The following is a 13,710-nucleotide window of genomic DNA, read 5'->3' on the forward strand; positions in this document are numbered from 1 at the left end:
CATTTACAGGACAACATTTACACTATTTATAAAGCATGTTTGCCATACTGTACATTAACTGAACACTCACCAGGTATCATTCCCTGACATTCACCTACATCTCTTCTTCAATTTGTAAAGGTGCCTAATATTATTTCCACCCTATTTATGACAGGGTGAATGCAATATTCATTATACAGTAATGAGAATTATTTAGAACAAAATTCACTGGGTTGAGATGGTGAATCATTTTACATTTGGATTAACCTATGGGGAATGCTAAAGCTGAGATTTTGATACTCATTTTTTTTCTTTTCACAAGCATGTGTGCTGCCATCCCCATGGCAAGTTGTCAGGGGTATGGCGTTAAGGGAAGGGCTTATGCAGTGCCTTACTTTTGCCCATAGAGGGCAGATAGGTGTTAGTTTTATTACTAGGCCATCTCAGACTCCATTGCCTTTAGGGACAGCTCCCAGCCTCCTAGTTAATTTTAAAACCATGCTGCTCCTGCCTGTGCATTCTTGCTTATATAACATAAGATGTAATTCCTGGCAAACTACAACCTCCCCTAACTGTGTGACTTTGAATTTGACATTTTAATATTTTCCTGCTCTCCTTCCCCACCCCCTGAACATTAAATAAAGCCTTGTCAGTACAGTGTTTTTTCTCTGTGATTAAGTTCCTGGTTGTGCCAGTACAGCCTTCTGTCTCTGTGGTCATGTATCTGGTTGTGTCAGTACAGTCTTCTGTCTCTGTGGTCATGTATCTGGTTGTGTCAGTAAAGCCTTCTGTCTCTGTGGTCATGTATCTGGTTGTGTCAGTACAGTCTTCTATCTCTGTGGTCATGTATCTCCAATTCAAGCACATCCTTTGTGTGGAACCACAACTGGACAGTACACTAAAGATGTGGCCGAACCAGAGTCTTGTAAAATGGTACAATTGAGTTTTACAATACAGTTAACAAATGTTTAAAGTGGGTGTAAACCCACTTCACATATTTCCAGTGAAGTGAATAGCCTCTGATGATACACAGGGATAAAACAAATCCCCCTACATACGTTTTACATGTATATCTGCTGTTGTCAGCTTTCTAGACTATTTAGAAAGTGCCCATCATGTTAGAAATGTTTCTTCCTGTTTTGGCAGTGGGAGGGGAGTCTGGGCATACACTGTGTGTTAGCTGATTGGAGGAAAGACACCCCCCTCTACATAGGCAGAGGAACAAAGAAACTTTCAAAGCTCTACTGTAAATAGACAAGCTTTCTGCTTATCTATCTCTAAGTTCCCTCCCCGACACAAATTTCCAGCTGATTTCATCTCCTGTGTCGGAGAACTTGTCAGAAGTTATTATGCTGATAACAAAGGAACAGAGCAGTAGAAAGACACAGGACTTAGAGCTTTGGGGAAAGATTAGTGAACACTACTGTTATATGTTCCCAGGTAAGATTTCATTAAAATGGGGCTTACATTCACTTTAACCATTTAAGCCCTGGACCATATTGCTGGTCAAAGACCAGAGCACTTTTTGCGATTCGGCACTGCATCACTTTAACTGACAATTGCGCGGTCGTGCGACGTAGCTCCCAAACAAAATGGGCGTCCTTTTTTTCCCACAAATAGAGCTTTCTTTTGGTGGTATTTGATCACCTCTGCGGTTTTTAGTTTTTGCGCTATAAACAAAAATAGAGAGACAATTTAAAAAAAATGAATATTTTTAACTTTTTACTATAATAAATATCCCCCAAAAATACATAAAAAAATATTTTTTTCCTCAGTTTAGGCCGATACGTATTCTTCTACATATTTTTCGTAAAAAAAATCGCAATAAGTGTTTATTGATTGGTTTGCGCAAAAGTTATAGCGTTTTCAAAATAGGGGGTAGTTTTATGGCATTTTTATTAATATTTTTTTTTTACTAGTAATGGCAGTGATCAGCGACTTTTTTTCGGTACTGCGACATTATGGCGGACACTTCGGACACTTTTGAAACATTTTTGGGACCATTTGCATTTTTATAGCGATCAGTGCTATAAAAATGCATTGATTACTATAAAAATGCCACTGACAGGGTAGGGGTTAACACTAGCGGGCAGGGAAGGGGTTAAGTATGTTCCCTGGGTGTGTTCTAACTGTAGGGGGGGTGGACTCACTAGGGAAAATGACTGATCGCTGTTCATACATTGTATGAACAGACGGTCGGGCATTTCTCCCCTGACAGGACCGGGAGCTGTGTGTTTACACACACAGCTCCTGGTCCCCGCTCTGTAAAGAGTGATCGCGGGTGCCCGGCGGTGATCGCAACCGCCGGGCACGCGCGCGGGAGTCAGGAGCGAGCCCGGCGCGTGCCCCTAGTGGCCGCTTTGCGAGGTGACGTTATACTACGTGCTCTCGCGCAGGGGAGCCGACATGCCACCGTAGAACTGCGGCGGCTGGTCAGCATGTAGTTATTATACCTTATTTGTAATAATGCTATAAGAGGAAAATCTCTCCAAAGCAAGAGAAATCTTACCTTAATTGTCAACAAAACAAGCATCCCTACTGCAAGATTTCCTCTATAATCCTGTTCTAATTCCATCTCACATTTTGGGATTTTTCTTTACCTTCAGTCCCTTGTGACAGTGGTCACCAGGACATACAGAGAGGGTGAATCTCCCCAGTGGGGAAACAGACAGCAATAAAGAACAAACAGATTTACTAGCCCTTCTTTGCTCAATCTAAAACTAAAAATGATCTTCTGACATTGTTATTTCTTGGTTTTCATTCAGGATGTATTGTAAATATCGATTGTCTTTTAAATGTATTCTTCTAATACTGTTCCTGGTATATAATATGGAAGCTGTGTGCGGTGGATTTAATATGTATATTTCTGTGAATGTATTAGTCACTCACTAATTTTTGGAGCTGCACTTTTTGTAATTTTTTATTGATCATTTTTCATTTTCATTGTTATTGGTGCCATTTTCCACATTTCTCTATATTCAATGTATATTTCTGTATCGAACCTAGACAACGATTTCTCCATATTTTGCTATATTGTAATTGGCTGAACTTTGTTTTCCGACTTTTTGTAAGTCCAAAAAAAGAGAGATTAAATATAAAACAAAAAATACATTTTTGGCTTTTTACACTTTAAAGCGGAGGTTCACCGGTAAAATGCTGTTTTTACCCTTAGATGGATGCTCATTTAGTCTAGGGGAATCGGCTAGTTGTTTTAAAATCCGAGCATTACTTACCGTTGTAGAGGGTGATCTTCTCCGCCACTTTCGGGTATGGGCTACGGGACTGGGCGTTCCTTCTTGATTGACAGTCTTCCGACAGGCTTCCGAAAGGCTTCCGACGGTCGCATCCATCGCATCACGATTTTCCGAAAATAGCCGAACGTCGGTGCGCAGGCGCAGTATAGAGCTGCACCGACGTTCGGCTTCTTTCGGCTACTCGTGACGCTCTTCTAAAGAAGCACCTGCAAACAACATTGCAGACACATGAAATTTTAAGGTAAGTAAGGAGTTACTGGTTAGGCATGTCTACACTAGACTTGCATACAAGGAATCTTTGGTGAAATCTGCAGTGCAAAATATAGTAAACTGAAAGGACCTATTCATGTATTTAATCATCTGCCACCAATGAACAGGCCCTTTAAATGTTTTCTCCGTTAATATGATTACAGGCATACCCCACTTTTAAGTACACAATGGGACCAGAGCATGTATGTAAAACGAAAATGTACTTAAACAATACCTTTTTTCACTTCTAGGGTGTAGTAGGGGGTCAGGGGCTGTATGTGGGGTGTCAGGAGCTGTAGTTGAGGTCTCAGGGGCTGTAGTGGGGGTGTCAGGGGGAACACTGGAACAGGGCGGGCTATGCTCTCGAAGCTTCAGCTTCTTCTACTGCAGCTGCAAAATATCTGTACAGTACTTGTAAGGCACTTTACATACACTCGGGGGTATGTCCTTACTCGCGAGTGTATGTAAAGTGAGTGTACTTAAAGCGGGGTATGCCTGTATTATATTCATTGTGCAATATACTGAAGAGAGAACAAACTGAATTGCAACTTGTATTGGTTAGAGAAAATTACTTTAGCTTCTAATAAAGCATTGTAACAATAATATTGGAGCAAATATGTTGTGTACTTTCATTTTTACCATATTTTTTCATTAAAAATATAAATTATATGTCCAGGAAAAGTACAATTTAATGTGTGTTTACAGACTGCTACTCCCCATAGACTGATTTGATAAAAACCCTTCCTCAAAAATAATTACACTTTGATACAAGATTGTCCTCAGTGGCTATAACGCTGAACAAAAATATGTAAACCAAGGCGAGTCTGCAGCCATGGCCAAGTCAAGAGCTCCTCCTAGTGTCCATGTGGAATATCAGTAAAATTTGTAAAAGCCGTGTCACTGGCAAGATGTATCATTGCTGAAAAAGTAATGCTTAAATGGATGTGCTACATTACACTTTCAGCCATTTATAGTTCTAAACGATACAATCAGACGTGAAAAATTGGAAATAACAAAAGGAGCTTGTTTAGTCTGTTGCATTTAAGATCCATTGTGCATTGTCACATGCTTGTTCTTAGACACTCCGGGAAAATTTATCATTTTGACACTTTAGGAATGCTTCTGTAAGCTGATTTGATATATGGGAAGATATTAAAAAATAAAGTGAAACTGCTGTTGCCTGATTGAACTAGTGTCATTAAAACCTAGGTTTAGTCCAAAAAAGGGATTGTATTTACAGTCAACGTGAAGTATTATATCTGCTGATGGCTGCAATGTTAGTTGAAATCCTCTGTTTCCTACCAACCCATAAATAATCTTCTGGTGCCACATACAAGCCTTGGAACCTGTCACATGCACTAGTGCTGACTATGCCTGCTGCTTCAGCCACCTTCTCCATTCATAGAAGGTTCAATAAATGGAAAACAATCCTGATCATACCAAATGTAATGTTTGGGGGTTGTCAGTTGTGTCGTTTAACCACTTAAGGACCAAGCCTCTTTCTGAGATTTGGTGTTTACAAGATAAAAATATTTTTTTTGAAAATGACTTAAAATCCCCTAAACATTATGGCCCAGATTCACAGAGAGCGGGCGCACATTACGCCCCCGTAGCGCAAACCAATGTACACCACACCGACGCAGCGCAGAGAGGCAAGCATGGAATTCAGGAAGCCAGTGCTCCCCACGCTGCGTCGGCGTGGCGTAGGTTTCAAAGGCGCAGGCTGGCATAGGTGGAAGTGGGCTTGACCCATGTAAACCCATGCAAATGAGGCGAAACCCTATGCAAATGATGGTCCGAGCGCCAGACAAGTAGTTTAACGAAATGCGCATGCGTCGTGCCACGGACGCATCCCCCTGCGCATGCTCACAACCATGTCGGAACAACTGCCTAAGATACGCCGGATCACTGCCTAGGCCATGAACGTATCCTATGCCCAGCCAGACTCACGTCCAACGTAAACTACGTAAAATTCGCCGGCTTGTATTCCTTGATGCAGACCTTTGCATGTCTGCTTGCTGGGTTACACCTCCTTTATGGGGCTTAACTTTACGCCGGAAGTACAACTTACGCGCACCACTCGTAGCCTGCGTTGGGCGCACGTACGTTCGTGAATCGCCGTATTTTCCTAATTTGCATATTTGAATGGCTGATCAATGGGAGCGCCACCATGCGTCCAGCCTAAATGTGCGCCCACTCTACGCCGGCATAGGCAAGTTACGTCGGCGGGATGAAGCCTATGTTTAGGCGTATCTTAGTTTGTGGGTCCGGCGCACAGATACGAGGGCGCACATTTCCACTTACTTCGGCTTATCTTGTTCTACGTCGGCGCAAGGGCTTTGTGAATCCGGGCCTATATATATATTTTTCTAACACCCATAAAATGGCGATCGTTGCAATATTTTCCTGCCACACCATAGCGGTCTTACGAGCGCACTTTTTGGAAAAAAAACACTTTTTTGAATTAAAAAATAAGACAACAGTAAAGTTAGCCCAATGTTTTTTTGTGAAAGATAATGTTACGCCAAGTAAACTGATACCCAACATTTCACACTTAAAAATTGCACCCGCTTGTAGAATGGCGATAAACTTTTACCTTTCAAATTCTCCATAGGCGAAGTTTACATTTTTTTACAGGTTACATGTTTTGAGTTACAGAGGGGTCTAGGGCTGGAATTATTGCTCTCGCTCTAACGATCGTGGTGATACTTCACATGTGTGGTTTGAACACCCTTTTTATATGCAGCGCAGCTCGCATATGCGTTCGCTTCTGCATGCAAGCTCGGCGGGATGGGGCGCATTAAATATTTTTTTTTCTTATTTTACCTTTTATTTTACACTGTTCTTTTAAAAAAAAAATTGTGTCACTTTTTTCCTATTACAATGTTAACATCCCTTGTAATAGAAAAAAAGCATGACAGGACCTCTTAAATACAGGCACTGGAACCCCCACTAAAGGCACTGGAATCCACATTACAGCCCCTGACCCCCCCCCCCCCCCACTGTTCTTTTCATTGTTACAGGTACCTATCGTCAGGGCATTTTTTCTCAAACAATAGGTGCTTGAACTCAACCATGACCCCCCCAAAACCCGTCCACCTACACACACCCTCCAAATCGCATCAAATAGTGGGTGTGGTCAGTCAAATTTCACAAACGGTAGGAGAGTCTTAAAGGGGCATTTAATACCAGGATTGCCTTACATACAGAGTGCAGAGTTCAGGGGGTTTACACAAAGATTGCAGAGCTGTCACTTGTAAACACAGAAATCAGACTTCTGTGTTTACATGTGATTGTGGTGAGCAAACCCCCCCAAGGGTCTGAGCCAGAGGTGGTGGAACTGAATTCCACCAAGTTCCCCCTGAAAAAAAGCTCTGCCTATCGTACATTGCCAGTCAGCCCAGCATTGCCCAGAGGTGCCTGCCAGCCAGCCCAGCATTGCCCGCCAGCCCAGAGGCCCACAGTTGCTCGCCAGCCAGCCCAGAATTGCAGTCTGCGTAAACGTAAGTGGAGTATAGCCCCCCACTACAGGCCCTGACCCCCCACTAAATCCCCTAACCCCTACTACATCCCTTGAACCCCTCACTACAGCCTCTGATCCTCTAAAAAAACTTCTACAGTAGTACAGTATTTGTTCTTTTCATTGTTACAGGTACATATCGTGTACGTGCTGTGCATTGCCTGCAAGCCCAGAGGTGCCCGCCAGACAGAACCAAGGTCCAGAGGTGCCCACCAGGCAGCACCAAGGCCTAGAGGTGCTCGCCAGGCAGCCAAGCATTGCCCAGAGGTGCCCAACAGCTAGCCAATTGTTGCACGCCAGCCCAGAGGTCCACAATTGTTTGCCCAGCATTGCAGTCTGCATAAACGTAAGTGGAGTACATTACTGTATAGCCCCCCACTATAGGCCCTTATTCTCCCACTACAAGCCTTGACCCCCCCACTACAGACCCTGAACCCCCCACTGCATTCTCTGACCCCCTCATTACAGCCCCTGACCCTCTAAAATACAGTTACACTACATATTTTAGGCACTTCTACAGTACTGTACTGTACAGTATTTGTTCTTTTAATTGTTACAGATACGCATTAAATAATGGCAGATAGTACCAAAAAAAGCTGTAAATCTTTTACCTTGGATATGAAGGCTAAAATTATTAAATTGTATGATGAAAGTGTAACTCAAGCTGAAATAAGCCAAATGCTAGGCTACATTCGGACTACTGTTAACACTGTCATGAAAAACAGAGAAAAAAATTCTTGCAGAAATTAATGCCCCGTACACACCATCACTTTATGTGATGAAAAAAAACGACATTTTCTGTGAAGTAAAAAATGACGTTTTTGAAACTTCAATTTTCAAAGACGAAGTTGCCTACACACCATCGTTTTTCTCACAATGTTCTAGCAAAGCGAGGTTACTTTCTCACCACTTTTTCCATTAAAGCTCGCTTCTGGGCATGCGCGGGTGTAAAAACGTAGTTTTAAACGTCGTTTTTTGCTACACACGGTCAATTTCTGTGAAGTAAAAAACGACGTTTTGAAAAACGACATATAAAATTGAAGCATGCTTCAATTTTTTTTGGTCGTTTTTTAAAGACATAAAATGACGTTTTCCCCCACACACGGTCAATTAAAGTGACGTTTTTAAAAACTTTGTTTTTTTTCATCACATAAAGTGATGGTGTGTACGGGGCATACGAGTGCTACACCTGTTAATACAACAACAATTTAAAAAATGATAGCATTTTTGCAGACATGGAGAGACTCTTAATACTTTGGATAGAAAATCAGACTACACATCATGTTCCTGTCAACCAGGCAATTATACAAAGTAAAGCTTTAAGCCTATTCAATGACCTGAAGGCTAAGAAAGGTGAGGCAGCAAAGGATGCAGAATTTTCGGCAAGCCGTGGATGGTTTGATAGGTTCAAGGAAAGGTCTAACCTACATAACATTAAAGTACAAGGAGAGGCAGCTACTGCAGATACTAAGGCTGCAGAAAGCTATCCAAGCGATCTTGCCAAAATTATTCAAGATGGAGGCTAATTCATGGATCAGATTTTTAATGTGGATGAGACTGGGCTATTCTGGAAGAAGATACCAGTAAGAACCTTCATTGCAAGACAGGAAAAATCAATGCCAGGCTACAAGCCATCTAAAGATAGAATGAACCTTCTGTTAGGTGGAAATGCTTCTGGTACTTCAAGCTAAAGCCTTTACTAATTTACAGATGGTAAAATCCAAGAGCTTTGAAGAAGTACGTTAAAATTAGACTTCCAGAGCATTGGAGAGTTAACAAAAAAGCATGGGTAACTGCAGCCCTTTTTGAAGATTGGTTTGACACCTGCTTTGTTCCAGAGGTGAAAGCCTATTGCAAGGACACCAATATCCCTTTCCACATTTTGCTGCTTGTTGATAATGCCCCTGGACACCCTCGAATACTAGATGAGCTGAACCCTAACATTCTAGTGCAATTCCTACCACCAAATACTACCTCACTACTGCAGCCAATGGATCAATGCGTCATTGCCGCCTTCAAGTTAAACTACTTAAAAAGAACATTCAGTAAGTGTATTGCAGCAATAGACAAAGAAGAAGGAACAGGTAAAGAAGTCATCTTGGATTGCATTAAAACTGTAAGAGATGCTTCTAATAACATAAAGGAAACCACAATGAAAAGGGCCTGGAAAAAATTATGCCCACAGTTAGTTGATGATTCCGAAGGCTTTGAAGATCATGTAGCTACTGTTACTGTAAATATTGTAGAGATGGCAAAGCAGTTTGAGCTGGAAGTGGAACCAGAAGATGTTGCTGAACTGCTTGCGTCTCACACTGAGCCCCTCAGCAATGAAGATCTTCTAGAACTTGAAGAGGAGAGAGAAGAAGATGTGCAGGATCGGGTTGAGATCATTGAACAGCCTGAAGGTTTAACTACAAACATTCTCTTGAAGCTTTCCGTCATCTTCCTTCACCCTCAGATGGGGTAAGCTTCACCCTCAGATGGGGTAAGCTTCCAATTTTTCTTTTAATATTGTGTTTATTTTAGTTATCAATGTATTATTCATATCAGTTATTCATATCAGTTATGCTTGTAAATGACTATTGTAATGCATTGCATGCATTTAGAAGTGAAAAAAAAAGTACATCACTTTAAGTACATTTTCGTTTTACATACATGCTTTGGTCCCATAGTGTACTTAAAAGCGGGGGTATGCCTGTATATACAGGGAGTGCAGAATTATTAGGCAAATGAGTATTTTGACCACATCATCCTCTTTATGCATGTTGTCTTACTCCAAGCTGTATAGGCTCGAAAGCCTACTACCAATTAAGCATATTAGGTGATGTACATCTCTGTAATGAGAAGGTGTGTGGTCTAATGACATCAACACTCTATATCAGGTGTGCATAATTATTAGGCAACTTCCTTTCCTTTGGCAAAATGGGTCAAAAGAAGGACTTGACAGGCTCAGAAAAGTCAAAAATAGTGAGATATCTTGCAGAGGGATGCAGCACTCTTAAAATTGCAAAGCTTCTGAAGCGTGATCATCGAACAATCAAGCGTTTCATTCAAAATAGTCAACAGGGTCGCAAGAAGCGTGTGGAAAAACCAAAGCGCAAAATAACTGCCCATGAACTGAGAAAAGTCAAGCGTGCAGCTGCCAAGATGCCACTTGCCACCAGTTTGGCCATATTTCAGAGCTGCAACATCACTGGAGTGCCCAAAAGCACAAGGTGTGCAATACCCAGAGACATGGCCAAGGTAAGAAAGGCTGAAAGACGACCACCACTGAACAAGACACACAAGCTGAAACGTCAAGACTGGGCCAAGAAATATCTCAAGACTGATTTTTCTAAGGTTTTATGGACTGATGAAATGAGAGTGAGTCTTGATGGGCCAGATGGATGGGCCCGTGGCTGGATTGGTAAAGGGCAGAGAGCTCCAGTCCGACTCAGACGCCAGCAAGGTGGAGGTGGAGTACTGGTTTTGGCTGGTATCATCAAAGATGAGCTTGTGGGGCCTTTTCGGATTGAGGATGGAGTCAAGCTCAACTCCCAGTCCTACTGCCAGTTTCTGGAAGACACCTTCTTCAAGCAGTGGTACAGGAAGAAGTCTGCATCCTTCAAGAAAACCATGATTTTCATGCAGGACAATGCTCCAACACACGCGTCCAAGTACTCCACAGCGTGGCTGGCAAGAAAGGGTATAAAAGAAGAAAAACTAATGACATGGCCTCCTTGTTCACCTGATCTGAACCCCATTGAGAACCTGTGGTCCATCATCAAATGTGAGATTTACAAGGAGGGAAAACAGTACACCTCTCTGAACAGTGTCTGGGAGGCTGTGGTTGCTGCTGCACGCAATGTTGATGGTGAACAGATCAAAACACTGACAGAATCCATGGATGGCAGGCTTTTGAGTGTCCTTGCAAAGAAAGGTGGCAATATTGGTCACTGATTTGTTATTGTTTTGTTTTTGAATGTCAGAAATGTATATTTGTGAATGTTGAGATGTTATATTGGTTTCACTGGTAAAAATAAATAATTGAAATGGGTATATATTTGTTTTTTGTTAAGTTGCCTAATAATTATGCACAGTAATAGTCACCTGCACACACAGATATCCCCCTAAAATAGCTAAAACTAAAAACAAACTAAAAACTACTTCCAAAAATATTCAGCTTTGATATTAATGAGTTTTTTGGGTTCATTGAGAACATGGTTGTTGTTCAATAATAAAATTAATCCTCAAAAATACAACTTGCCTAATAATTCTGCACTCCCTGTAGTGCCATCAATTTACGCAGCGCTTTACATATACTTTGTACATTCACATACCCTCAAGGAGCTTACAATCTAAGGTCCCTAACTCACATTCATACATACACATACTAGGGCCAATTTAGACAGAAGCCAATTAACCTACCATCATGTCTTTTGGAGTGTGGGAATAAACCGGAGGAAACCCACGCAGGCACAGGGAAAACATGCTAGACGAGAGTGCTACCCACTAAACCACTGTGCCGCACACATTTGCTGCTTACAGGTTAAAATCCATATTTTTTGCTAGAAAATTACTTAGAACCCGTGGAAGAAGGTGGCAAACACAGAGGTGGCAGCCCTAGATGTTACTGCTACCCCTAACAGCCGGGAGAGCAACCCATCTAGTAGAGGTGGGGAGGGGAGTGCAGGTAGGCCTAGACAGTTGGTGGTAATAGGGGATTCTATAATCAGAAGGACTGATAGAATAATTTGTCGCCAGGATCGCTTCAACCGAATGGTTTGCTGTCTCCCTGGTGCCAGGGTTCGGCATGTGGTGGACCGGGTGGATAAATTACTGGGAGGGGCTGGGCATGACCCAGCTGTCTTGGTCCACGTTGGAACCAATGACAGTATACATGGAAGGTGGAGGCTCCTTAAGAATCAATTTAAAGAACTAGGCTGCAAGATGAAGGGAAGGACCTCCAAGGTGATATTCTCTGAAATATTGCCTGTGCCATGCGCAACACAGGAAAGGCAGGGGGAGATTCGAGGATTAGAGAGCTGAATGCATGGCTAAAGACCTGGTGTAGGAAGGAGGGATTTGGGTTTCTAGAGCACCGGGCTGACTTTTCATTGGGGTGCAACCTATATGCTAAAGACGGTTTGCACTTGAATGGAAGGGGGTCTGCTGTGCTGGGGGAGAGGTTTATGGGAATGCTGTAGGAGTATTTAAACTAGGATTGAGGGGGGAGGGTGAATTAGAATTACATCGAGCAGACAGGTCAGTTAGTGGTCAGACATTAATGGAGAGTGGAATGGGGATAGATGGGGGGAGGGTTATGGCAGGTGACAAGAAAGTTCCCATGTTGCAAACAGCCATTGGAGATAATAGTGCCATTTGTACTACTATAAATTATATGAAAAACACCAGAGAAAAATGTAACAATACATTTAAGTGTTTGTTCACCAATGCCAGAAGTCTGCCAAGCAAAACAGGTGAGCTGGAAGCTCTGGTGCATGAGGAGAGCTATGATGTAATCGGTATTGCTGAAACTTGGCTTCAATCCTCACATGACTGGGCTATTAATATTCCTGGCTATGCTCTCTTTCGGAAAGACAGGGTAAAAAGGAAAGGTGGAGGGGTCTGTCTCTATGTGAGAAGTGACCTCAAAGCAAGCGTGAAAGAGAACCTGGTTGATGGAGAGTGTGATGAGGCTGAAGCATTATGGGTGGAACTGCATACAGATGTGCGTAGTTCAAAATTAATCATTGGAGTTTGTTATAAACCACCCAATGTTAATGAGGAGGTGGAGACTCAGCTCCTTGCACAGATGGAAAGGGCTGCAAGGTCTGGGACGGTGATAATAATGGGGGATTTTAACTACCCAGAAATTGACTGGATTAATGGCACTTCTGGGACAGTTAAAGGACAAAAATTTAAAAACCTATTGCAGGACAATTTTATGGTGCAGTTTATTGAGGCCCCAACTAGGAATGATGCCCTGTTGGACCTGATAATCTCAAACCATGCAGAGCTTATTACTAATGTTCAGATAAAGGAACACCTGGGTAGCAGTGATCATAACATGATTTCATTTAATGTTAACTATAAGCAAGAAATACATACAGGAAATATTAAAACACTAAATTTTAAGAGAGCAAATTTTCCAAGGATGAGGGCTGCTCTCCAGGACTTGGACTGGGAGGGACTATTGGCACAGATGAACACAGAACAGAAATGGGAATTCTTCAAAAAGACTGTGTGGAACCTCACTGCAAAGTATATTCCCATGGGCAATAAGTTTAAAAGGCTAAAAATAAAACCTATGTGGCTCACGGTCAAAGTTAAAAACGCTATAAACAATAAGAAAGTAGCTTTTAAAAAATATAAAAATGAAGGAACACTAGTGTTGTTTAAATGTTACAAAGAATATAACAGGATATGCAAAAAGGAAATCAAGGATGCAAAAATTCAAAACGAACGACAGATTGCAAAAGATAGTAGGACAAACCCCAAAAAATTCTTTAAATATATTAATAGTAAAAAGGTGAAGTCTGAGCATGTAGGCCACTTACAAAATAATCTAGAGTGGGTGACTGGGGACAAAGAGAAGGCAAATTTATTAAATGTTTTCTTCAGCTCTGTGTATACAATGGAGCATGGGGGAGCTCATGTCCAAAATGGGGGTGGGAGTGACACAGCCTCAAATCCACAATGGCTCAAAAGTGATATGGTCCAGAAATA

General features: G+C 41.9%; 1 pseudogene; it reads left to right on the forward strand.

Moving 5' to 3' along the window:
• Positions 1-7,575: 7,575 nt before the first annotated feature.
• On the forward strand, positions 7,576-9,469 carry LOC120935744 (annotated as a pseudogene).
• Positions 9,470-13,710: the final 4,241 nt, after the last annotated feature.

Source organism: Rana temporaria, chromosome 4, assembly GCF_905171775.1.
Source record: "Rana temporaria chromosome 4, aRanTem1.1, whole genome shotgun sequence".
Lineage (NCBI taxonomy): Eukaryota > Metazoa > Chordata > Amphibia > Anura > Ranidae > Rana > Rana temporaria.